Source organism: Felis catus, chromosome A1 (assembly GCF_018350175.1).
Source record: "Felis catus isolate Fca126 chromosome A1, F.catus_Fca126_mat1.0, whole genome shotgun sequence".
Taxonomy (NCBI): Eukaryota; Metazoa; Chordata; class Mammalia; order Carnivora; family Felidae; genus Felis; species Felis catus.
Genome location: NC_058368.1, coordinates 119,538,206 through 119,562,264, shown reverse-complemented (window position 1 = coordinate 119,562,264; position 24,059 = coordinate 119,538,206). Strand labels below are relative to the sequence as shown.

At 40.0% G+C, this 24,059-nt stretch overlaps 1 long non-coding RNA gene across 1 annotated transcript in view; it reads left to right on the top strand.

Moving 5' to 3' along the window:
• LOC123386186 overlaps positions 1-24,059 on the top strand; it is a 116,354-nt gene that overhangs the window by 66,011 nt on the left and 26,284 nt on the right. The window contains exon 4 of the long non-coding RNA XR_006599930.1: positions 16,798-16,954. This is a non-coding gene — a long non-coding RNA (uncharacterized LOC123386186). The remainder of the gene's footprint in view (positions 1-16,797; positions 16,955-24,059) is intronic.

Here is a 24,059-nt window from a genome sequence, read left to right as displayed (position 1 = left end):
CTGCTTGGCCCCTGCTATTCAGAATATTCCCATTTACTGTAAAGGTTTGTTCCCATATCAAGACTCTAGTTTCATGAAATCATATTCATAATGTTAATCCAATTTCTTTTTGTCCATATCACATGAAAATTTCAAAGGAAAGAGTTGAGTCCCAGCATGTGCTGGGAGGGATCAGAGCAATGAATTATATCGATGGAGTTTGCCAGGGATGGATGTCTGTGTGTGTGTGTGTGTGTGTGTGTGTGTGTGTGTGTGTGTTATTTGATGTATGTATCTAGTATTTTTTTCCAGTGAGATTCTGTTTTCTTGCTCTCTGGGGAAACAAAAAAAATATTAAAGGTTTTTTATTTGCTTGCTTAAAAAAATCCCACTCTTTCTGACTAAAGGTTTAGAAGCAGTCAGTTTCTTCATTCCATAATTATGTATCTCTTTTTCTTAGATGAGGAGAAGCATGGAAAACACATTCCATGTAACCAAAGAAACAATCCTTTGGAGTGTAAATTCATTGTCAGAGTAACTGTGTAGTTTTATGTTTCAGCTATGGTTTATTTGGTCGTCAGAGATGCAGACTATTTGTGTACTAGTCTGGGTTCTTTATAAAGAAAATCACTCCAAAGAGTTCATGCCAACTGTGTAAGAAAGGAAGTACTGATAACTAAGACCATTCCTTATCAGTATAGGTGACTTATACATCTTTATGGTTCAAAGGAACTCTTTCTCATAAGTGAAGAAAATGAGTCCCAGAGGGCTGAGGTAATTCCCTCTGGCTCACAGAGTTTGCTAATGGCAGATGGGACTAGACAAGACCTTTTGACTCCAGATCAGTGGGTTTTCTAAAGAATGTTCCACTAATTTTTTTAAAGTTTTTTATATAATTATTTAAATAAACTTACACCCAATGCAGGGTTCAAACTCATGACCTTAAACCCAAGAGCCTCATGCTCTTCCAAGTGAGCCAGCCAGGCACCCCAGTGTTCTTTGAGACATGAAAGTGTAGACACCAGCTACATTTTGGGGTAACATGGAAGCATGAACAGGTATTTAATTAGAATGAGGTAAAAAGGAGTATCTGTGGAAGGGCCCACAGGAGCTGTCCATGGCCATTCAGTCCTACTAGGAAGCGTTTCCACAGCAGTGATAATGAACAGAGAGAAACCAGTTAATATATACAGCACAAGATAACATCCCAGAAACAAGGACAAGGAACTGTAGTGTGTTGTTTCCTTGGAATGTCCAGGGTCTGATCTGTTTTGGATTAACAGTGTTATTGGAGTTAACTCCACAGGCACAAGGTGATAGAAAACAGATGGTTTCACCCTCGCTATGTTCTAGACACATTCTGTTAGGGTTTCCTTCTAATATAAGGATTAAGGACGAAAATGTAGAATGTCTGTATACATAATTGTAAATTTGTGCCTTAAAACTCTTTTTACCTATTGAAATATAAAACCCCCAGGGACTGCTGGAGTTACCGCATTACTAGCATTTCTCTTTTAAAGTTCCTCTGACTCTGTCTACCATGGCTGTACTATAGAGCGGGCTGGGTGACAGCACTAGGTGCTCATTTGTGGCTCAACAGACCACATATGTGCTGTGTCACACCCAGAGGGGATTCATTTTTAATTATTAGAGTGATAATGACTTTTTAAAATGGATGTTCATTCAAAAGACTTTTAAACAATAGTTCCATTGTTTCACTGATTTCCAAACTCAGACTCTCAAGCAAAGCACTCCTCTCTTCCTTGAGTCGTACAGATTTTGATGAATATAGGTGCAGGATGACTAGTGACCTTTTAGGAACATTGTTGCAGAATGTCTTTTGTTCATTGCAGAAATCATTACTAAGCTCACCTAGGCAATTACTTTAAGGGGATATCAATTCAAATGGGCCTCGTTGTTTCCTGCTTTCTTTGAGTTTATGGTCTAGTGGAGCAGGCAGACAAGCAACAGTTTGGGGGCAATCTGTACAGATTTTTTATAAAGAGAACAGATAATCTGTCATTGAGACCATCTGAAGGAGTCCCACACCAGCTGCTTCAGAAAGACTCCGTTAAGCTCTGAAGATCAACCCCCTCTGAAGGTTTGATTATGGAAAACCGTTTGTATTGGGATATTGGGGTAAGCAACTGTGTATGGTACTCAAGACAGAGAACGGAGGCAGGCAAAGATGAGGCTGTAGACGTGGGGAATGCCACAAGTAACTGGATTAAGGAATCCGGGAGTAAGCAGCTCTGACCATTGTATTTGTTTCATTCGTTTCCAACTGTTGGCCTAAAGGTCGTTTCTCATCTGAAGATGACTAGGTTTTGTTTTTAAACTGGTTGGAAAATTTTTCTAATTGAATGATTTCCCATAAAAATCCAGATGGCTGGCCCTGAAAAATCGGAAGAGTTGTTAACACTCCTTTTACTTTCCCAGGTAGCAGCAATCTTGGTGAGCTGCATAGTGGCAGCCTTCTGTGACTGGGACACCGGAGGAGCTGGTTCTCTTTAGTCCCCACCAGTCCCTGATCTCACCCTGTGTACTGCCGAACACTGAATCTGTGTCACTTTCTACCTTGTAAGATTCCTGTTCCCTGGTTATTATTTTTAATAAAGCACTAATCTAGGTACTGCTGGGAAGGACTTTTGCAGATGTGATTGAAGTTTCGTGCCACTTGATCTTAAGAAACAGAGGTTACCTAGTGGTCCTGATCTAATTGCATGAGCATGAGCAGGACGTGTACCCTTGCTGCTTTGAGGGTAGAGGGGGATGAGTGAGAGCGAATGCAGGTGGTATCTAGGGGCATAGATTGGACTCTGGCTGACAGCCAGTTGGAAAGCAGGGACCTTAGTCCTATAGTCATAAAGGACTGTTTTCTGCCAGCAACCTGAATGATCTTGAAAGTGGGTACTTCTCTACAGCCTTCAGACAGCCCAGACAGCCTACACCTTGATTGTGGCCTTATGATAGTTACCTTCAGTAGAACAAGGCCAAACCTACCAGGACTGTTGCCTGCAGAACTGTGAGAGCTGTAAGAAAAACACATTTTATTTTCACCATTAAATTTGTGATAATTTGTTAGGCAGCAATAGAAAATAAATACATGGATTTTGGAATCCAAAATCTGACAAATCTGGGTTTGCATCCAGGATATGTCACATGCTATCTGTATGAACTAAGGAAAGTTTCCTAAGCTTCTGTTCTCATCAGTAAAGTTGAGGGTATGGATACAGCTCACCCCATTAAATTGCTGGAGGGATCAACTGAGATAACGCGTTGTAGCGCAATTAGCCTGACACAATGTAAGTGCTCAATAAATATCAGTCCTCAATAAACGTTTCAATTTTCTGGGAATCTTCAATAAAGGCAGAATTTTTGAAGATTCTTAAAAAGCATATCATCTAACTGAAGAGAATATCAAACTGCTTGCTTGATGTCATAAAAAAACCAAACCTGTTGATTTAACTTTTGTCACTGTTTGCCCATTGTGGGATTTTTTGGGCCACAGAGACTCTAAGACCCTGCACTGCCAGCCTACTGCAGGATGAAAACTCCACAGTTGAAGGAGGGATGAAAACTTGGGGTCCTGTGTCCAGTCCTGTATATAGCCAAGGGATCTTGGGATTCTTTCTGGGCCTCATTTTGCTCCTCTGTGCAATGAATGTAGGCTTTTAAGTTTCCTAGGGCCTCCCCACTCTTCTCTTTCGGAAAGTGATAAGTGAAAGGTGCTGCCTGCATTAGAGAAACTACTGTGTGTTTTTGCATCTGAGAGCTGGTAGAGGGGAAGGTCCAGGGCACAGAATTGGGGCCCGGGGACAGAGTCTCTTCCATTTTCACTGGCGGTTGTTAGCTTCCCATTTACTCACCCTCGTAAGGGTTTTGAGAGCTGAAGAGAACTTTGGTGAATGGCAGAGTAATCTTTTTATTGAAAGAGTGCTCTTCCAGGACTTGCCAAAGGTTCATTAAGTTAGCTTCTCATTAATCTCTACACAGTAAAAATTACTTCTGGAATTAGAAGGTAATTAAGGCAAGATTTTTATAAATATCTGCATCGTTACTTGGTATACTTCTTCATATATTAGGAAATCTGTCTTTGCAATTATCCTTCCTCACTTATCCTCACCAGGTTTTGTTTCAGCTAAAGCACAGTGATGAAAAATGCCAAACTCTAACACTGGGGAAAAGCTTTGTAGATGAAAGCAGTGGCATTTGAGACCATTTATGCTGCTTTCCAATTCTGAATGATTGCAGGTATTCATGTTTATTCAGCAAAGCTCCTTGGAGACCTGTTTGAAAGGGCACAGGTTTCCTGGATAGAGAAGAAAAGCCACTCCGCTCTCTGGAACTAAAAGAGGGGTGGAGAAGAGGTCATCAGCAACCTCAACTTTCTGCTGCATGTAACCTACCTGCTGGGAGCTTATTAATGAAGAACCAACCCACAGAGGAGATGGAAAATGGGTTTTGTTTTCAAAACAATTACTGGCTGTGTGCCGGTAGGCAAGTTACTTGACCTCTCTGGGCTTCATTTATGAAGCGGATGTGAAGTAAAAGAGTAGGCTGTACTACCAATCATTCCTTTTGAAAATTTCCTCTGCACTATTATAGTGTAAGGAAATTCACCTATGTTGTTTTTCTAAGTCTAAATGAATCTCATTTGTTGGGGTTGACAACAAATCCATTATCAGTCGTTATCGGGGTGGGTTAGTGGCATAGGCAGCATTCAGCAGTCCTGCTGGGTTAATGCAGCCTGGAAAATATGAGGAAGGGCCTCTGTTCTTCAGTCCATTATGGTGCCACTGAGATTTTTGTTGTCCACATAGATCATTCCAGGGTCTTTACTCATGACATCACGTCTTCAATGCCCAGACTGGCTCTAGGAACCTTCAGCATGGCTCCCAATAACACAGAACATGAGTTCGGGATCCAGGCAGCCATGCTATATCCCCACCCCACCTCTTCTCTCCTGTGATTGCTGGTTCCTGTCACTCTTCATACAGGAGAGTCTACCCCCTTCACATCACCTAGAACCCAGCCTCTTTTCCTGTGGTCATACTACTTCTCCCTCCTCTAGCCTTGGAGACTTCCCATCTTGGGTCAGGCCAGCCCAGTATTTCAGTAAGCCTAGGCTGGACCCCTAGACAGTGGCCTCTAACATGATGCCAGTTGGCAGCAATCACTCAGCCTTAGCGAATGCAAGATGAACTCTGCTGGGAAGGACCATGGTGGACTGGAGAGGAGGAAGTTGTTCCTCGGTTCCAGGTGTTTTTTGTCACATGGGAATAAAATCCCAGAATTGTGGATTTTCTAGCATTTCAGGAATCCAGATTTTTTTCAGTTGAATTTCCTAACTTGAAAATTTTGGTGCAATTAAAAAATAAAAACATTATGAAGGCCAAGCAGACCCTACATGATGATAGCCAATTTGCGATTGTATTAGTTTGCCAGGGCTGCTATAGCAAAGTATCACAAATTTGATGGTTTAAACAACAGAAATTTATTGTCTCACAGTTCTTGAGACTACAAGTCTGAAATCAAGATGGTGGTAGGGTTGGTTCTTCCTAAGGGCTCTGAGGAAAGGACCTGTTCCAGGCTTCTCCCCATGGCTTGTAGATGGTCATGTTTATATTCATATGGTATTTTCTCTGTATCTTCCCATCATCTTCCTTCTCTGCAAGTCTGTGACCAAACTTCACCCTTTAATAAGGACATCAATCATTGAATTAGAGCCCATCCTAATGACTTCAATAAGGTTACCTTCTGAGGTATTGGGAGTTAGGACTTTAGCTTATGAATTTTGGGGAACATAATTCAACCGATAACAGTGGCCTCAACTTTTTGAAACAAGTTACTTCTCTTTGTCAACAGGAGACCCAGTCTCCAGTACACAAAGGATTAGTTATGGAGGTTGGAGGGTGGAAAATGGATCACAGGAATGGAAAACACCGCTCATTCTTTTGATGTTTGTTTCAGTTCATTCCCTAACTAGGTCATCTGCCCAGCATGGCTCCTTGCACATAATATTTTCAATAAATATTCATTGAATTGCAACAAATTAAATTGATTATAATTGAACAGAGGACAAAAGGAGAACAGGTGATTAGAGGTATTTAAAGATGCTCCTAAGAAGAACTGAAAGGCATTCACCTTTTAGAGTAGGACAGCAGCTCAGCCAGTTTGCAGTGGACATCACTTATGTCTGGTATGGATCAGCCATTTTTCTGGCTTAGAGGAAAATATGTAACAGGTTCTAACCTGGATAGAACTTGGGGGTAAGGAGGTTGAGAGACTTCATTTATCAATAAGGAACAGAAAAGTGAATCATATAACTCATAATAAATTGATAGTGCTGGAAAGCTGCATGCTTATTTTATTTATCTTCTTCCCTCACTGTGTTTGCTTATTGACATATATTGGCAGGGTAGGTAATTTTTCCTTATCTCAAGAGTGGGTGAACTTTGGAGACAAACCTACATGCACATCCTTCCCTCTCCCCTTACTTGCTATGTTCCCTTGGCCAAGATAATAAGCTTCTCTGAGTCTCAAGTTTCTCTGTAAAAGGACAAAATTATGCAAATCATTGTTTCCCTCTGATCGGGTTCTGTCTACCTATCACAGGACAGAAGGACAATACTTCCCTCTTGTTTAGATCAAGTCTTCTTTCATTTTTTGAACCTGGTTATCAGTTTTGGCTTATTTTGTGTTACGAAGTATAGCCAGGTACCAACCTCAACTGGTTGAAGTATAAAATAAGAAAAAAGCAGTGTATTTGCTGATACAACTGGGAAGCCAAGAATGGTTGCTCCCAGGCACTCAAATAATATCACCAGAGTTGTGTTTTTCTCTTTGCATCTCTCAGCTCAGTTAGACTCTGTCTGGTTTTATTCTCAGAAGATTCTCTCTTTGTAGTGGGAAACGAATTATCAATAAATAGCTCCAAACTCACAATAGTCTTATAGCTTTGAATTCAGAACAAGAGATAAAGTCTCTCTTGATGGTGCTAGTGAAAAAAAAGTCAGGGAGACTTTGATGGAGCTTGAATCGCATGCCCTTTCCTGAACTCATCACTGTGTCCTAGAGATTGAAGGACTCTGATTGGTTGAGCCTGAGACACATGATGCCAGGAGCCAAAAGAAGTGGGCTAGCTCTTGACTCCCTAATACATGGAATAGGTAAGAATTGATTCCTGCAGAGGAAGGGATGCTGAGCAGATGAGAATATAATCACTGTGTGTACAAAGCCATTTGGCTTAAATTCAAGTTACTGTAAAACCTTGGTTGCAAGCATAATTCGTTCCAGAAACACACTTGTAATCCAAAGCACTTGTATATCAAAGTGAATTCCCCCATAATAAATAATGGAAACTCCGATGATTCATTCCACAACCCCAAAATATTCATGTAAAAATGATAACAATAGTGTAATATAATACAAAATAATGAAGAAAATACAAAATGTAAAGAAAAATAAATTAGCCTGCACTTACCTTCAAAAACTTTCATGGCTGGGGTGAGGGAGACGAGAGAGAGGAGGGTTATTGTGTAGGACGACTTTCGCTATGTATAATGGAATCACAGCTATCTATTGGCTCAGTGGAATCTTTTTCTGCATGGGGCCATTGTATATGCTTGGAGGGATGTTGACTACAGTCCAGTACTAATAAGGCAGCAGAGGAAAGGGTCTATATCTTCAGGCAGCCTGACCTAGAATGGAGCAAAGCATTCCTAAGCTTACTCTTGTATGGAAAAGCAAAGGACCGTCCATAGGTGCTTTGAAGTGACAAAAAAATACACTAGTGCCAGTTGTGGGCACTTTCCAATCACTAGTTTCTGCCAAACACCAGGGCCTGAGACTGAGCATCTGGGCATGGGAGACAATCATCCACAATCCTGCAGAGATAGAGAGAGAGAGAGAGACAGAGAGAGAGAGAGAGAGGAAGAGAGGAACCATTGGCTTAGTTGTGATCATGTGACATTCGGCATCACATACTACTCATATTGCAAGACATCACTCATTTATCAAGTTAAAATTTATTAGAAATGTTTGCTCGTCTTGTGGAACACTTACAGAACAAGTTACTCGCGATCCAAAGTTTTTCTGTATTTATTAAATATTCTAAAACTTTTTCAGCCATTGGTCATTTGAGATTTATAAATACATGTCAGATATATAAATAAATTTTAGCTGGACATACATAGCAGACTGAAAAAAAATTATAGCCCCTAAAGGTGAATAAGTACATTTTGCTAAAAACAAATGTGTGTGTGCCTACACACACACACACACACACACACACACACACACACACACACCCCTAAGTTTTCATTGTCTATGTAATTATGTTCAAACACTTTAGTGTGGTGTTTCATGGTTTTTCCTAAAATATTATAAAATATGACCCCATATAGTGTGGGTTCAGAGATTGAATCCTGCTTTGCAGCTTGTAATACTGGGATTTAGGACTTTTCTGAGCCTAGGTCAGACATGAGAAGTCAGTGAATAAGGCTGAGAGAATTCTGACCTCTCTGGGCATTTTGGCACAAAGGTGTAGATGTGGAAAGGGCAATTAGAGGGCTACTTGCCACGAAAGCTAAGATTCCTCCTGGGGCGGGGAGGAGGGGAACAAAAATGATAAACGAAAATCACATGCTCTGCTGGACAAATATATGCCTAGGCATATTTGGGAGAAGTCTGCGCAGGACTGAGGATGCTGTCAGGAAGAGTTCCTGCTGAAAGAAAAAGGACTTCCATACCACCACCTGGAGCCAGCAACAGAGTGTTAGTTCTCTGTGTGGAGAGATGTCTTTCTGTAGGACAGGGTTGTCCCCCAGATTATCCTCCTGTTGAACCTCCCCCTGGGTGAAATATGAATCTTTTAAAGAGCAGAGCAGCTATAAATAAAGAGTACAATACAACAAATGCACCTGTGACATCACATGCAGTTATCTGGCAGAAAGTAAATCGAGGCAGACAGAGCTGTTCTCTGTGTCTCCCAAGAGATGCTGTACTGTGTAGCCCTTTGGTCTGGAGCCCCCATGGAACAGTGGTGGTCACAGGGAGGTCCTGTTTTACCCAGAGAAGCAGCAGTGGTCATGGGCAGAGCAGGGAAATGTAACACCCACAGAGCCCTGGGCGCTGCAAGGGAGTTCCGGGGTGGAGCAGTGGTGCCCTCTATGGAACAGTGTGGCCACTAGAGGGGAACCATTTCCCCAACCCTCTTATTGCCTTGTGCCAAGGAATGTAGCTCTACCCTGGCTCCTACAGCCTAATTTCTCCTCCCCTAACTCTTTAAATGTATCTTCAATTATTTGATCATTATGCTGAAAGTGGTGATAATGTCAATCAAAAAGAGTCTGAAGGTAGAAGAATTTAGCCTCAATCCTGGGGTAGAGGTTGTGAAGAGTGAATTTTGAGGGTGTTCATGTATATAATAATTGATTTCTTTGTATACATGCACACACACACACACACACAGAAAAGACTGAAGGAATATACACTAGAAGTTTAACTCTGATATATAGTTGTCTCTCCTTGGTGAGATTATGATTTTTTTTCTTCTAGTCCATCTCTTTTCTTTCCTTTTTTTTTTTTAATTTTTTAAAATATTTATTTCTTTCTGAGAGAGAGACATAACATGAGCAGGGGAGGGGCAGAAAGAGAGGGAGACAGAATCCGAAGTAGGCTCTAGGCTCTGGGCTGTCAGCACAGAGCCCGATGTAGGTCTTGAACCCACAGACAGTGAGATCATGACCTGAGCCGAAGTCAGATGCTTAACTGACTGAGCCACCCAGGCGCCCCTCTTTTCTTTCCTTTTCTTATTTTTTTAGCAAGGGAGGCTTATCTTTATTTTTTCAATCTGCTGTAATTAATTTGCTTTGCCTTTATATTTAAAAAAAAAAAAAGGACCCATTTTCAAAGCAGATTAGAAACCCTGCAAACCCTCCATCTATTGTTGAGCTCCAGTTTTGAATCTAACCCTTCAGTGAAGCTGTTTCTAGCTTTTCCTCCTTCTCCATCTCTCTGCCAAATAATGAGAAACTTCCAATCCCACAACTGGGGCAACGCCACCACCTCTGCAGGCCCTGAATTAGCCCTGGACAAATGTTGGCCGTCTGTTGAATGTACCAAGCCTGGGGACTTAAATTAGTCACATAATGGTTCCAACTCCTTTAATTCCATTACATTTAATAACTTTTGATTGAATGTCCTAGTGCTATGCTGGGCCGTGGCCCTTTGTATATACAAGATGTGGTTAATGGTCCCAGCAGGAGTGCCTGAAATAAAGAGGGAGCCCCCCTTCCTCATTTAATGCACCTGGCTGCTCCCAGCTCCTGTCCCCACCCACCCCTCCCAGATCCAAGTCCCTAAGTCATGTTTATTGCCTGTCCTTTTGATTGGGCTCATTCTCTCCCCTACAGAGGTTGGGAAATGGTACTCCATGCGATGTGCAAAATCATCTATTGAGAGGAGGGATGGAAACATTAGAAATTTAACTCACCTTTAGTTTCAACCTAAAACAAAAGGAAAATGAAGCTTTATTACTAGTACATCATTTTGGTTGACAGACCACCTCAAGTGGCAATGTATCCGAGGATTATCACTTGTGGTGCTGAGGGGATCCTAAGGGAAGAAGATGATTTTGACCCAGGAGAAAGTTGATTAATGCCCTCTGTCTTAGTCTGCTTGGGCTGCTATAACAAAATGCCACAGACTGGCTGGCTTAAACAATATGAGTTGATCCTCACAGTTCTGGAGACTGGAAGTCCAATATCAGGGCACCAGCATGGTTGAGTTCTTGTGAGGTGTCTCTTTCTAGCTTGCAGAGAACTGCCTTCTCACTTTATCTTCACATAGTGGAAAGAGAGAGAGCTCTGTTTCCTCTTCTTGTAAGGACACCAATTCCTTTATGGGGGGACCCACCCTCATGACCTCATCTGAACCTAATGACTTCTCAAAGGCTTCACCTCCAAACACCTTTGGGGAAGTGGGTAGGGCTTTAACATATGGCTTGTAGTGACACCGAAACAACAGATCACCCTAAATGCATTGGCTTTAAGTTTTGACAGTTTAGTTTAGTGAAGATTAATAATGAAGGTAGAGTGGAGGTAGAGTGAAGATACCTTTAGTGAAGATTTAGTGAGATGGTATGATCTGGCTTTAAATTATTCCTCACAAAATTGAATACTGGCTCAGAAAGATTCCGGATGTAAAGAATCCCTGAATTAAAGATAATACGAAAAATGTAAACAAAAATGAGAAATCTACATCTCTGAATTTCTATTCTTGATCTGAGTCCTCTTATAGACACAGCCACTGATGACTGAGTGCTATTGATAAAGCCACTATATGTAGATACATGTTTCACCAACATTGTTGGTGAACTTTTCCTTAAGTGTATCATCACACAGTTTTTGGTATCCTGATATTCTGGTATGCACTGTTTTTTCAAGTATTGAAACACTGTTATTTTTGGGGGGTGTGGTTTGAGGGGTCCAATATAATTATATTTATATTAAAAAGCTAAAATCTGTATTATTTCTGTCTTAAGATGTTCCTGGAGAGTTATAACTGCTTTAAAATTTCAAATCAAACAGAAGCAGCTGCTTAGAAAGTGTTCTTCAATATCTTCAAAACCTTCAAGAGAAAGAGTAAAGTCATAATTGGCAAAGTTTCTATTGAAAGAATAATTTTTGTTTGGGTTCAGAGACTTTCTGGATAAGCAGAAAATGAATTGGCAATACTAACACTGATAAAGGTAACTTAATCTGTCTTGGAATCTCAGTGTATATGTGATGAAACCAGACCAAGATGAATCAGAAATGCTTTCTTTAAAATCAGTATAGTTTACCATCATTTAAAAAATTATATTTCTTGAAAAAAAGTTTACTATGTCCTCAAAATAATAAACGGAGGAAATATTTGAAGAGTTAGGACTCAAAGGAAAATATTTGGAGTTAGCTTATCTCTCTCTCTTTACCATTCTTTAAGTAGAGACATAAAACTTTTCCAGAAACAGAAACAAATTTGTGCTAATTTATCACACTTTGGATTGCATTCTAAAAAATCACATATATTCCACTTTCAATTTTAATTATGTTGTATTAGTTTATATTTAATATTTGGGTTATTTTTCAGTAATGCTTCATTTTATCTGTAAATATGTTTGAACAGTATATGTTTTTTAACTTTTTATAAATTTGCTTTAACTTGTCCCTTTTTAGTAAATTTACATTTTTGTATGTCTGCAGTATGGTGAATATTTAGCTTTACCAGCCTTTTAGATTATGAATTTTAAACTTATGAATTAAGAAAATACCTAAGTTTGGGGTGCCTGGGTGGCTCAGTCGGTTAAGCGTCCGACTTCGGCTCAGGTCATGATCTTGCGGTTTGTGAGTTCGAGCCCCGTGTATGTTCTGTGCTGACGGCTCAGAGCCTGGAGTCTGCTTTGGATTCCCGTCTCCCTCTCTCTCTGCCCCTCCCCTGCTCATGCTCTGTCTGTCTCTGTCTCAAAAATAAATAAAACATTTTTAAAAATTTGAAAAAAGAAGTGAATATCTATGCTTTTATAATATTACAGAATGAGCACCAACATGCTTTACTGTCATTTGACTTGTTTCTACTTTAAGGAGCTGGTACGGGGCGCCTGGGTGGCGCAGTCGGTTAAGCGTCCGAGTTCAGCCAGGTCACGATCTCGCGGTCCGTGAGTTCGAGCCCCGCATCAGGCTCTGGGCTGATGGCTCAGAGCCTGGAGCCTGTTTCTGATTCTGTGTCTCCCTCTCTCTCTGCCCCTCCCCCGTTCATGCTCTGTCTCTCTCTGTCCCAAAAATAAATAAAAACGTTGAAAAAAAATTAAAAAAAAAATAAGGAGTTGGTTAATAAAAGTTCAAAACCATCACAAATAGGAAGATTTTTAAATTCTGAGTATCTTTTGAATATATTAAATTTTAATAATTTAAAATAAAAGCAATTTATTAATAGTTTATTCAGAAAATTCTTAATTAGGTCTATATATTGAAGGTGGATGGTCAATAGTTTTTAATAATGGAGGGGTACAATAAAAAAGAGCTTGGAGACTGTTTACTGTTAAAAATCTATAACATTTATGTCAGGGGATTTTTTTTTAAGTTTATATATAGAGAGACCAAGTGGGGGAGAGGCAGAGAGAGAGACAGAGACAGACAGAATCCCGAGCAGGCTCTGTGAAGTTAGTGCAGAGCCTGATGTGGGGCTGGAACTCACCAACTTCAAGATCATGACCTGGCTGAAATCGAGTCTGAGGCTTAACTGACTGAGCCACCCAGGTGCCCCTGTCATCAGGAGATTTTTTTAAAAAAGCAAACCTAGCATGGAGCACATAAACACAAATATGACAACTTTCTAAAGATCTGAAAACTGTTTTTGGAAGACTTTGGGAGTCCCTAAACTTATCACTTACTTCAAGCTATCCTTTCTCCCACTTACTGTTGACTTCCCTTCTCCCCTAAATACTAAATACACCAAAAGAAAGTCATTTGACTACTTTCATTTTCCATGGCATCTTGTAACATATTCATTCAGGTCATTACTGGAAGGGGAAAATGAGAAAATATTCCTTGGCTTTTGTTCAGATGTTTCAACTGTCTGAATAGCCTTCCCTGAATATCTGGTCTATGAGGTCATTTGGCTGAAGGCTTCCCTCTGTCACAGGGTGCATGTAATAAAACTATCAGAGAGCAGATAGAGTCAGTCCAAACACTCATTGCTCTGTGTTGCCTTAAACAAAGAAACAGGGAGAGCCTGTATTCCTAAAGAATAGAGGATTATTAAGATGTTCTCTGCTTTGGGAAATGTTCATTTGCAGATGGAAAATGGGCTGATTGCTGGCTTCAGGTACGGACGATTTACAGCCTCAAGTGCCAACAACTTATCACATACGTGAAGTCCAATGCCACCCTTACCCACATTAATGTTTGTAACTTCAAAGAGGCAATGAGTCACTGCTGGGAAAGAGAATACTTCAACTGCATTGGCATTCCTGGATTTTGTGCTGAATCCTATCCCACTGGCATGAGTCTTCAGGCAAACATGGGAATGGTGGTCCTGGTTTGTCATTTCTAAAGGGATGCCTTTATGTGTTGATTCACAAACATTGTCTCCATTCTTTTTGTAGAAGCCTTCCTCAAATAGGACCCACACTTAGACCACATGTAAATTTGGATAATGATTAGCTTGAGTGTTGAGAGAGAATTTGGCACAGTGCCTTGCAAAACTCATGGAACTGTAGGACAGACTGCTTTTATCCTCAGCATGGATCAAGTCTAGAGATGAGAAGAAACATGCCTTCCAAGAATGCTTTTCTAAAACATTGCTGGGGAGAGATGGAATTGAAGGGAAATTTGACATGTGACTGGAATATATTAGGTAACTTACTCAACTTCATAATCAAAAGCAGTTGTCATTTGATTGAAGTAGAAAACCAAGGAGGAAGTTGCTTTGCTCTTCTACATGAATCCTTTGAAGTCACAATCATCTATACCTATGGATAAATCCCAGCAAAGACTGTGTGTTATTACACATCTTACCTATGATTTAATTTTTTGTTTTAAATTTAAGTGTCTTTTAAGAATGGTGAGAGGGAACAGGAGAGAATGGAAAAAAATGGACATCTAAGAAAACAATCAACTAAGATAGTATTAGAAACTATGCTGTGAATCTGATTCATAAATGTTTTATAGTCCCAGTGCTAATGGTTTCTTAAAGTCATGGCTTATGATTCCAGTGGAGGTAGAATCTACATTCAAATAATGTTTGATAGATTGAAATGACCATCAATGAATCTCAGTTTCTCAGGGCTTGTGATACACACACACACACACACACACACACACACACACACACACACCTCCTCATGTAGCTTTCCATCCAGAAGGTGAAATGAAAATGAATTTAGATAACTATTCTTTAAAAAACACATGACACCTTATATACCACTATATTTGTATTAGTCTTATTCATCATGTCTTTTTACTCTGTGTTTTTGATGCTTTATCATCTTGGAGCCTTGCTAACTCTAGAGGGAAGGATAGGCTCTTCCAGGGCAAGGGGATTCCCAGAGATAGCAAATCACTTGCCTGTGAGTGTGCCTTTCATATGCAAACCTTCCAATCTGGAATCCATACTCCCAACCACCAACTTTATTGAGCTCTTCCACTCTAGGCTGCTATTCCCCTGCCTTAATCATCCCAGGGCCAGATAACTAGAAACAACTCCTACACCCCAGAGCCTGCTGAATTATTCAAACTAGCCTGTCTTAAGCTTGCTTACTCTGTCCTATTTTCTTTCTGAAGAAACCACAAAGGCTCTTGCCACAGAACTCTCCCTCTGCCTCCTGATCATGTCTGGTGCTTCCCACCCCCAATCCCACCGTTCCCCAGGCATGGTGTGCCCCCACCTCCTGCGACCAGTGAGTGGAACAAACTGTCTTTTCAATGGCAGTAATAAAACCTACATTTTAAAACATAGCCTAGTGATATTAATGTTTCCTATGTTGTGGCAAACTAGATTTTCTTCAAAAAAAACCTCCAGGTTGAAATCATAAAAATGCCGAACGAAAGGTGAAAAAAAAAATGTGTGTGTGTGTGTGTGTGTGTGTGTGTGTGTGTGTGTGTGTGTGTGTGTCTGTGTGTGTGTGTGTGTGTGTGTGTGTGTGTCTGTGTGTGTCTGTGTGTCTGGGTGTTAATGTTTATTTTTGAGAGAGAGAGACAGAGACAGAGACAGAATCTGAAGCAGGCTCCAGGATCTGAGCTGTCAGCACACAGCCTGACGTGATGCTTTAACTCACGAACCTTGAGATCATGACCTGAGCCCAAGTTGGACACTTAACTGACTAAGCCACCCAGGTGCCCCCAAAAACATTTTTAAAATGCATAGCTGGCTCACTAGAAAGTCAGAAAAAGCCAAATTGATGAAAAACTCAATTCCAGACAAGTAACCAAGTTGATGGAAAGATAACATTAGTGGAGAGAGTATCCAGGAATCTCTAGTGCCTAGATCTTCAGTTTTAGTTGGCTTTGCATAGGAGACAGGAGGCAAAACCTAGAGCTTGAACAAGATGGGAAGTCCTTCTCATAAAACAGGGACTCCTCAAAAGTGTTCACTTTCCTGGATAATCTAGAAAAGATAAAACCCCACAAACCAAGATAGTCTTGGCTTTGGCTTGGGGAGAGGGAATGGTTAATGGCCTCTCTTGAGGATTCATAATATTAACCCTGTTCACAAATACATTTGGGGCTTTGTATCCCCTAAAAACCTCAAGTCAAGAAGTTTGTTTAAAGTGGTTGTAGATAGGAAGAATATCCAAGTGTCTGGAAGAAGCAAATGGAAATCATTTCTAGAGAAACTCATCTTCAACCTTGGTCTTAAAAATTTCCCACAGATGAAATTCCAAGAGACTTAAACTCACATAAGCACACACACACAAATTGAATCAGGCAAGATAGAAGCTGCACTGTCATAGCCAGAAGAAAAGTAGAGTATTGAGTATTCTAAAAATGAGTTAAGTGATTTTTCAAATTAAGGAGCCTAGATGATCCTTGAGATTCCTTGAATTTCCACAGTATGGAAAAGAAAAGAATTGCTTGGAATGCATAGCCATGTGAGAGCTTGAGGTTGAGGTTGTCAGGTAGATGGCCAAGAGTTGCTGACTTAGCCTTGATATTGTCTAGGCTCCTCACCTACATGGGGACAGGCATGGTGTGTGGTCATCCCACTTGTGTCTGGGATAGTTTTAGGCTGTCGTCTGGATGAGCATGAGAATTTCCTTTCAAATTCCCTTTGCAGCATCAAAGGATATCCCTTTATTGCCTGAAGTGGTATTATGACCACAAAGAACAACAGAAGATTGTGCATTGCAGACCATAGAGAAGGCCACAGGCCCTGATTCTTCCTCTTCCTCCTTCTTACATTGGCCATTTCATCATGGTGTTCTGCTGTGACTGTAAGTTATGAAAATCTGCCACTTAATATGAAACTATGTACAAGTCACTACACCTCCATGAGTCTTGGTGTCCTCATCAACAAAGTAGGCATAATAATGGTACCTACCTCCTAGGATTGCTATAAAGACTAACCAAGATAACCACCATAAAGCACTTAGCACAGTGAGTGGCATGTTATGAGTTCCATAATTGGTAGTTAGTGTCATTACCTACCCAACTGAAGAAAATTAAAGTTAAGAGTTTAATAAACATGTCACCCTGTCGGCATGAGAATGATCAGATCATCTTTAAGTTTGCTGGTACAACTAAGATACCAGAAACTTCTTCATGTTGATAGTATGCACAAAGTCTCAAGTCATATGTGAGAAAGGGAGATTTGAGCTAAATCAAATTACATATTTATTTGTTTGTTTATTCCATAGCAACTCATTTTTTCCAAAAAAATATATTTAAAATAACAAGAAGAGAAATACAGATAATATAGCAGAATATAAAATTCAGTGTGGAAAATATGTTTTAAGAGGAGAAAGGTAAGAAAATCAGAATGTACAGTATATGACATAAAGCAAAATTTGTAATGGAGTCTTAAGTTTCTGAAATCTGATGCACTTCTGTTGTCCTTGAACCCAGAGAAAGTCAATCTGAAATAGAGAAAGAAGGGCATCAAAGCTTTTGCATCTATTCCCCATCTCATGAGATAATCTCTGGCTTCAGACAAAGCCTCTTACAGAGTAATAGTTACATGTTTCTTTTTAAATGTCCAGATGACATCTTTAAGCATCAAAGAGTCTCAAAAGGACCTGCACAATTCCTTTGCCAGCCCTTAGGAACCTATAGTGTAGGTAGAAGGTCAGAGTGTTGGGTCCTGCTCTGTAGTGGGCATTTATCATGTTTTTGTGACTCCTCAGTGCTCTTTGAACACCCATATTCTCTATTTGTGGAAATTCCTGCTTTACTAATCCTGCCTCTCCCAAGTAGAAAACTCTCCTTTCCTCATTCCATTATGGCACATCTGACAGAGACTCCTCCAGTCAGATAGACCCATGCAGGGCTTTGAATCAGAAGCAGCAATGGTGAAGAGGCAGACACCATGCAGTATCCATTTTATTTCTGGCAGGATCGTGGCTGAGACTGCAAAATCCAGCACCTGGCCCAGAGAGCATTGGTGCTGCTAGGAGAAGCAGGTGGGCTAAGTTAGTGCCAGATACAGAAGTGATGGAGACTCTAGCATCTAAGGCTCAAGAGCTGTGCTAGTAGCTATCTTGACAGATCTGCTCTGCTGCATGGCTTGGGAATTGTTTCTAGAAGCTTAGCTCAAATCCAATACTCCAGGCCTTTCAGTGATTTTGTGCGGCACCCAATGAACACCCTTTCATTAAACACCCATTCTGTCGGTGTCTGCTTCTGCTGCTAATAACCAAGGACATTGGCTGATACTGAAACATTTTTCTCCATTTGCCTCATGCCATGTTAATACAAGTGGATATTCTGTTTATGAAAGTAATAGTCTAGTCCACCTGCTCTATTAGCAGAGATGATATCTAGGGACTACTATTATGGAATGGAGTCTTTTCATTTTCTTTTTCTGTCTTGTTTCTACCTACACATAATTTGAATTTGTTTTAAAGTGTTAAAAATTCAAGTTGTGGCCAGAACAATTTTGTCTTTTGAGCTCTCAGTCTACCTGCTGAGAGACTCAGTCTAAAAATGAACCATGGCCAGAGTTCTACAAAAATAGAACTCTGGCCCATAATCTGTAGTAACCAATACTAACCTGCAGCAACCAGTTCGAGAAGCCACATAACAACCCCCGTAGCAATGAGCCCTAAAGGATCCAGATTTGGCCAATAACTGATAGCTTCCCTAATTTTTGTCTGTTTTCAATGTAGGACCAACCAGAGAGAGTCAAATATGTTCCCCTAAACAACAGGATGCCCCACTTGTAGTTAGTCTGCCTCCAGCTTCTCTATGCCAGTAGCTCCAATGAAGGCATACCTGAAGCTTTCCATTTTTCCATTATAGGCTTTTCCACTTCTCTGCCTGCTTTTGAGTCTGTCAAATACCATCAGTGGTGGTGGCTGCCTCCCTTGACATAGCAAGTTCTGAATAAATAGGCTTTGCTTGTTCTAATTTGGGTTGCTTTAATTTATGTACACATTGCCAGGACCTTATTTATTTCCACCAGGGCTTGTGGTGCTCTAGATAGTGGGTTGACCAGAATTATGAGCTGTCTGCATTTTTCACTGCCTCTACCTCTGTTCCCTCCACTGTTCCAACAAAGCCCCATTCTTCAACAGGATGCCCTCTGCCCTGAGTCATTTAATAGAAAATGATGGATGTAGTAGATACTCATGGAGAAGCAGTTGGCCCTAACATTTGTTCCTCTCCTTGTGCTATTTTCACAGTCCCTAAATCTGATTCTATAGAGAAAAATTATTATGTGTTAGAGTCATAGGGATTAAGCATAATGTAAAGCAGCGTGGTAAAATAAAAACATAATCACAACTAATTCTATTATTTTATGACGGTGTTTAATGGAGCATATAATGGATATAAAGCAATGTTTCAGTTTTCAAAATTACTTTAAAAAAAGGAGGCTTTTATAATATCTATTCTCAAAATAACAAATTATTTTGCTCCTCAAATGTACACAGGTTCCCAAAGGTATTAAATAAATAATGTATAACTAGTTTTCTAGAGTTGCATTTGACAAGTTCTCTAGTTATTTGAATATTACTAGATAAATTATGAATAATTTGGTAAAATAATCCCATTGTTTTTATCTTATCTTGAATTGTTTGGAGTTAGCATTTTTAAATGAACCATCTACAATACCAAATTAATTTTTCAGACTTTTTGCAGTCATGCATATTCTTCATTTCACTCTTTATCCCTCTTTTAAATAGTTATATTTAGGAAAAAAAAGGTGTCATTTTGTCATCAGAGAATGGAGACAATTGTCAATTGAAACAGAAAAATTCAAACAATATCCCTTAAGTACCTTGCTTGCTTTGGATTGCACTTTTCTTTGCTGCTTAAAAAGTCATCTCACTGCTAAATCTTGTCAATTCTAATTCCCATTCTTTTCACATTTTAACAGATCTGAGAGACAGATGTATTTTTTAAGCAATGGCATGTCATAGTTTATTCAACTGCATTTTTTTACTGGCCGGTGATTCCCAAAATAATGGTGTATATAATAATTGATACATCTTTAAATCCAGTGAAATATGATAGCAAACTTATTAAGCATTTTTTTCTTGGTATTCTAAAACATAGTAAGTACTGTAGAAATGCAACAGCCCTTGAGTAAGGGCACCAGCTTTCCAAATGTGCCCTCTAGGGTTGTGGAGCTCTAGGGTTTCTTGTGAGGAGGTGGACCACCAGGGCACCAACTCTGGCCTTTTGTTCTTTCTTTTTCAACAAATGGGACTTCTCTATAAGCTTTCCCGAGATGAGAGACTGTTCTGCTAATCAAAACACAACATAAGTTTGAAAATCAGTGACCAGGGAGATTGACTACCCATAGTGGAATAAAAATAAGGGTTCCTTCTTGAGTTCCTACTGGTGTGATAGGTCTGGAACTAGATACTGTACACACAAGGTGGGGGATTTTATTGAGGTACTAATTTGAGTTTTGTTGTCTTTAAGTTTACCACTGCCCCCCCCCTTCCCCCTCCTGCCCCATTTTTGGCAGGTAGTCAGGTTTGTGTTCTCTTCACTCATGGGAGGTTTATGGCAGGGCCAGAAGCAGGAACAGCTCTTCCTGGTGCTTATAAACATCTCAACTCCTTCAAAATGGCATGAGCTGTCCTCCACATTCACCCACCTCTCCAGAGCAGGGAGATGTCTAGGTCGCTGTCTAGCATTGTAGTTCCTTCTTTGTAGGTGGCTTCTGAAGGTGGCTTGACTCCAGATATACAAAGAATGGTGGACTCCAGGCACAAGATCCTATTCTCTGTAGTAATCTTGATAGAGATTCCCTCCATGACCAAACCTTAGTAAGGCTCCTCTTAGCCCTCTGATTGACTTGGCCAAACTTGGTCTTCTGTCTTTGTCCTTGTAGAGTACAAATATAGCAAGAATCCTGCTAAGTCAATTTAGCTGGAAATCCCCATCTTTGAGATCTGTTATGATCCAACTCCTCATTCTCCATCATCCCCTGGTGATATCTAATCACCCTGGCTGGACTTCAGTAAGAATTTTGGTAGGTCGGTTTAGCAAGAATTACCCTATTGTCTTAGTAATTTTCCATCCATCGACTCCCTGCCCCATTCTGTTCCTCAGCTGTAAATGGCACTTTTCCTTGTCATATTTGGAGTTCAGTCCATGCTTTCTCCTCAACTATAGAACCCCATTGCAGTAGTTTCTACTCTCATTGCAATAGCCCTGAATAATTCTGCCTTGCCATTTTAACAAGTGTTGGAATATTTTGTTTCTCTGACAGCCTGTACCCCAAGAGTGGCAAGACAGAGCAGAGCCACCCCACCTCCTTGGCACCCAGGAGAGGCAGATATCTAGAGGAGTCTTTGGTACTTTGACAATTGCAGGATGATGACAGGAGAGGAGAGAGATCCCTAGAGTGGCTGTGCTTGAATTTCACGCCAGTCTGGTAGGTAGAGACTTGGAAAAGATTTAAGTTGATTTGAAGAAAAAATATACATTTATTGCATAGCAAAATTTGGGCTTGCAAATTTATTTCATCATTTTATCCCATTCAACTTCACAGTGTCTGAAAGGTTAATGTTATACCTGTTTTAAAATAAGGTCCTGAAGACTCAGAAAGAGGAGAGATTGGCCCATCTCTTCAGTGCGAGCCAGTCAGTGCAGAGCACATGAGTACAAAAAGGAGTAACAAGGAGACCATATGTTCTGGCATAATTATTTAATTCCCCACTTGACAGCTATTTCCATGTATAATCATTCCTTAAAGGTATGCTTTCTGTTTGCTTTCTTTTTAAGTGTGTTGAGTCATTCAGGAAAGGAAGCCTACCCTTGAGGAAATATTCTCAATTATGCCCAAAATATCTGGATACAAACTAAAAAAATGATAATAATTGAACGAAAACATTCAGCTTCATCTGAAGGATTGAGAGCCTTATAGGCATAGTCAACATGGGAGAAGGATGAAAGACATTGTATTGTGGTTTAGTGACCTGCTTTGTGTTTGTCCTTTTTCTTTCCAAGTGAAATCTAAACTGAACCTCAAAATTTAAAATGGACAAAAGTGAACAGGATATTTAGGCAATTTAAATTTTTACCGAGGCTGAGAATATGCTGGTGTTTGTACAGTCTATGAAATATCTTCCTTGGAGCTCCGAGGGTACCCTAAACAAACCTGCAAACTAGTTTTGGGAGGAGGACCCTAATGGGAGGGCAGTAGGGTCATGATAAAGAACAGGAACTCAGCAGTGGGATGGGCTAGGTCCACATTCTGCTTCTTGTTTTCAGGGATAAATTAGATAATGTGAATAGCCAAGTGCTAACAGATGGCAACCCACAATTTTGTTTAACCGTTTAGGAAGACTGAACATAAGCTCAGGAGCCCCAGTTAGACTCTGCCACTTAGCAACTGCGCAACTTAGGGCAAGTTATTTAACCTTTAAGCATCAGTTTTATCTGCTAGAAAGAAGGGATCATGACAGAGTGTACTTCATGGGTTGATGTGAGGATTAAGTGAGATGGTAGATATAAAGCTCTTAGCCCAAGATGCCCACACAATAAGCACCCAGTAATTGGTTGCCATTACGGCTAAGTTATTTTATAAAACTGTTACTCTTCCTTACACCCACAATTCTACAAGTACTTTGAATTAAACTCAGGCAATGACCATTCTCTCTATCACCTCCTCCTCTTCATCTTTCTCCTTTCTCCTAGAGCTCACATCTTTTCTGCCTGAGCATGAAAAGTGAGTGCTTTCCAATCTTTGTCTAAATTCTCTTAGAGAAAAAGCTGAGATCTGAAGGAGAATGACTAATTATTATTCACAGCTATATAAAAGCTGGAAGGTAAATATTGGCTTTCTACATGCAAAGTATTACATCTCCTCTAAAATTTGTGTAAAGTGGTTTTCCACTAAGAATATAAAATAGATGATTTTGTTTTGAGAGCATTTATTATTATGCAGATTAGAGATTGAACACCCAAATATCTTATTTGCTCATTTACCATTCATGAGAAAATTAGACATGCTAGAAAATTCTCATTTTTAGAGCAAAGAATCTTTTAAATTCTCAACTCAAAAGGTCTGCTGTTATCAAAAAGATATTTCAATGCTGGCAGGTATTTCCCAAAATCTTAAATGGAGATGGAAACTGTAATTGAGTCTGCAGTGCTGCTGCTTTCTGACAAAGCACCAGGATTTCTTTCTTGCTTCTGTATATATGTGTATATATACACACATACACATATATGAATTAATTTGTAAAACAGACAGATTGGAAGTTCAGGTCTAAAGAGGAATTTCAGTGCCACAGAGCAATCATAGCATTGTGTTTCCTTATCTTTCTTAATGGGTCTCAACTTCCTGTGGCCTTTGTTGCTAGGAAACTGGTCTCTACTGAAATGAAAACCACCTTTCTGTTATTGTTGACTCAGTGGAGTCTGAAATGAACCAGGCATATCTTGAATCCTTCAGGATTAACTATCGTGATGTGGCTGTGGATGATGTGAAAAATCCTGAGCTCAACATTTTCTGTACAGCCACTGCTTAAAACCCAGAAGTAAACCAGTTCCCTTTATAACTTCCCTTTGGAAAATTCCATTAGCCTGTCCTGTGTGAAGTTAAGTCTTCTAGAAGTAGAAAGATAAAGGAAGGGAGCTGTCGTCCATTTCCCCACATTTCCACATTGCATTAAAGTACAGGCCACCTTAGGAACCCTGCCTGATAGGTGTTCAGGAAGATAGAGCTTCAAATTAAGGATGCATTCCTAGGCAAATGGCATTCTTTCAGTATAGTTCTTTTTGTATTGACAGTTGAAACCCGGAATTTGAATGCATGTTACAGGCTTTTGAGCATCCTCAGAGGTAAGGGAAGTGGTAAGAGTGACCAAAATACTTTTGCAAGATGAGTTTCTATGTTTTAGGAAGTTGTGATATCTTGGT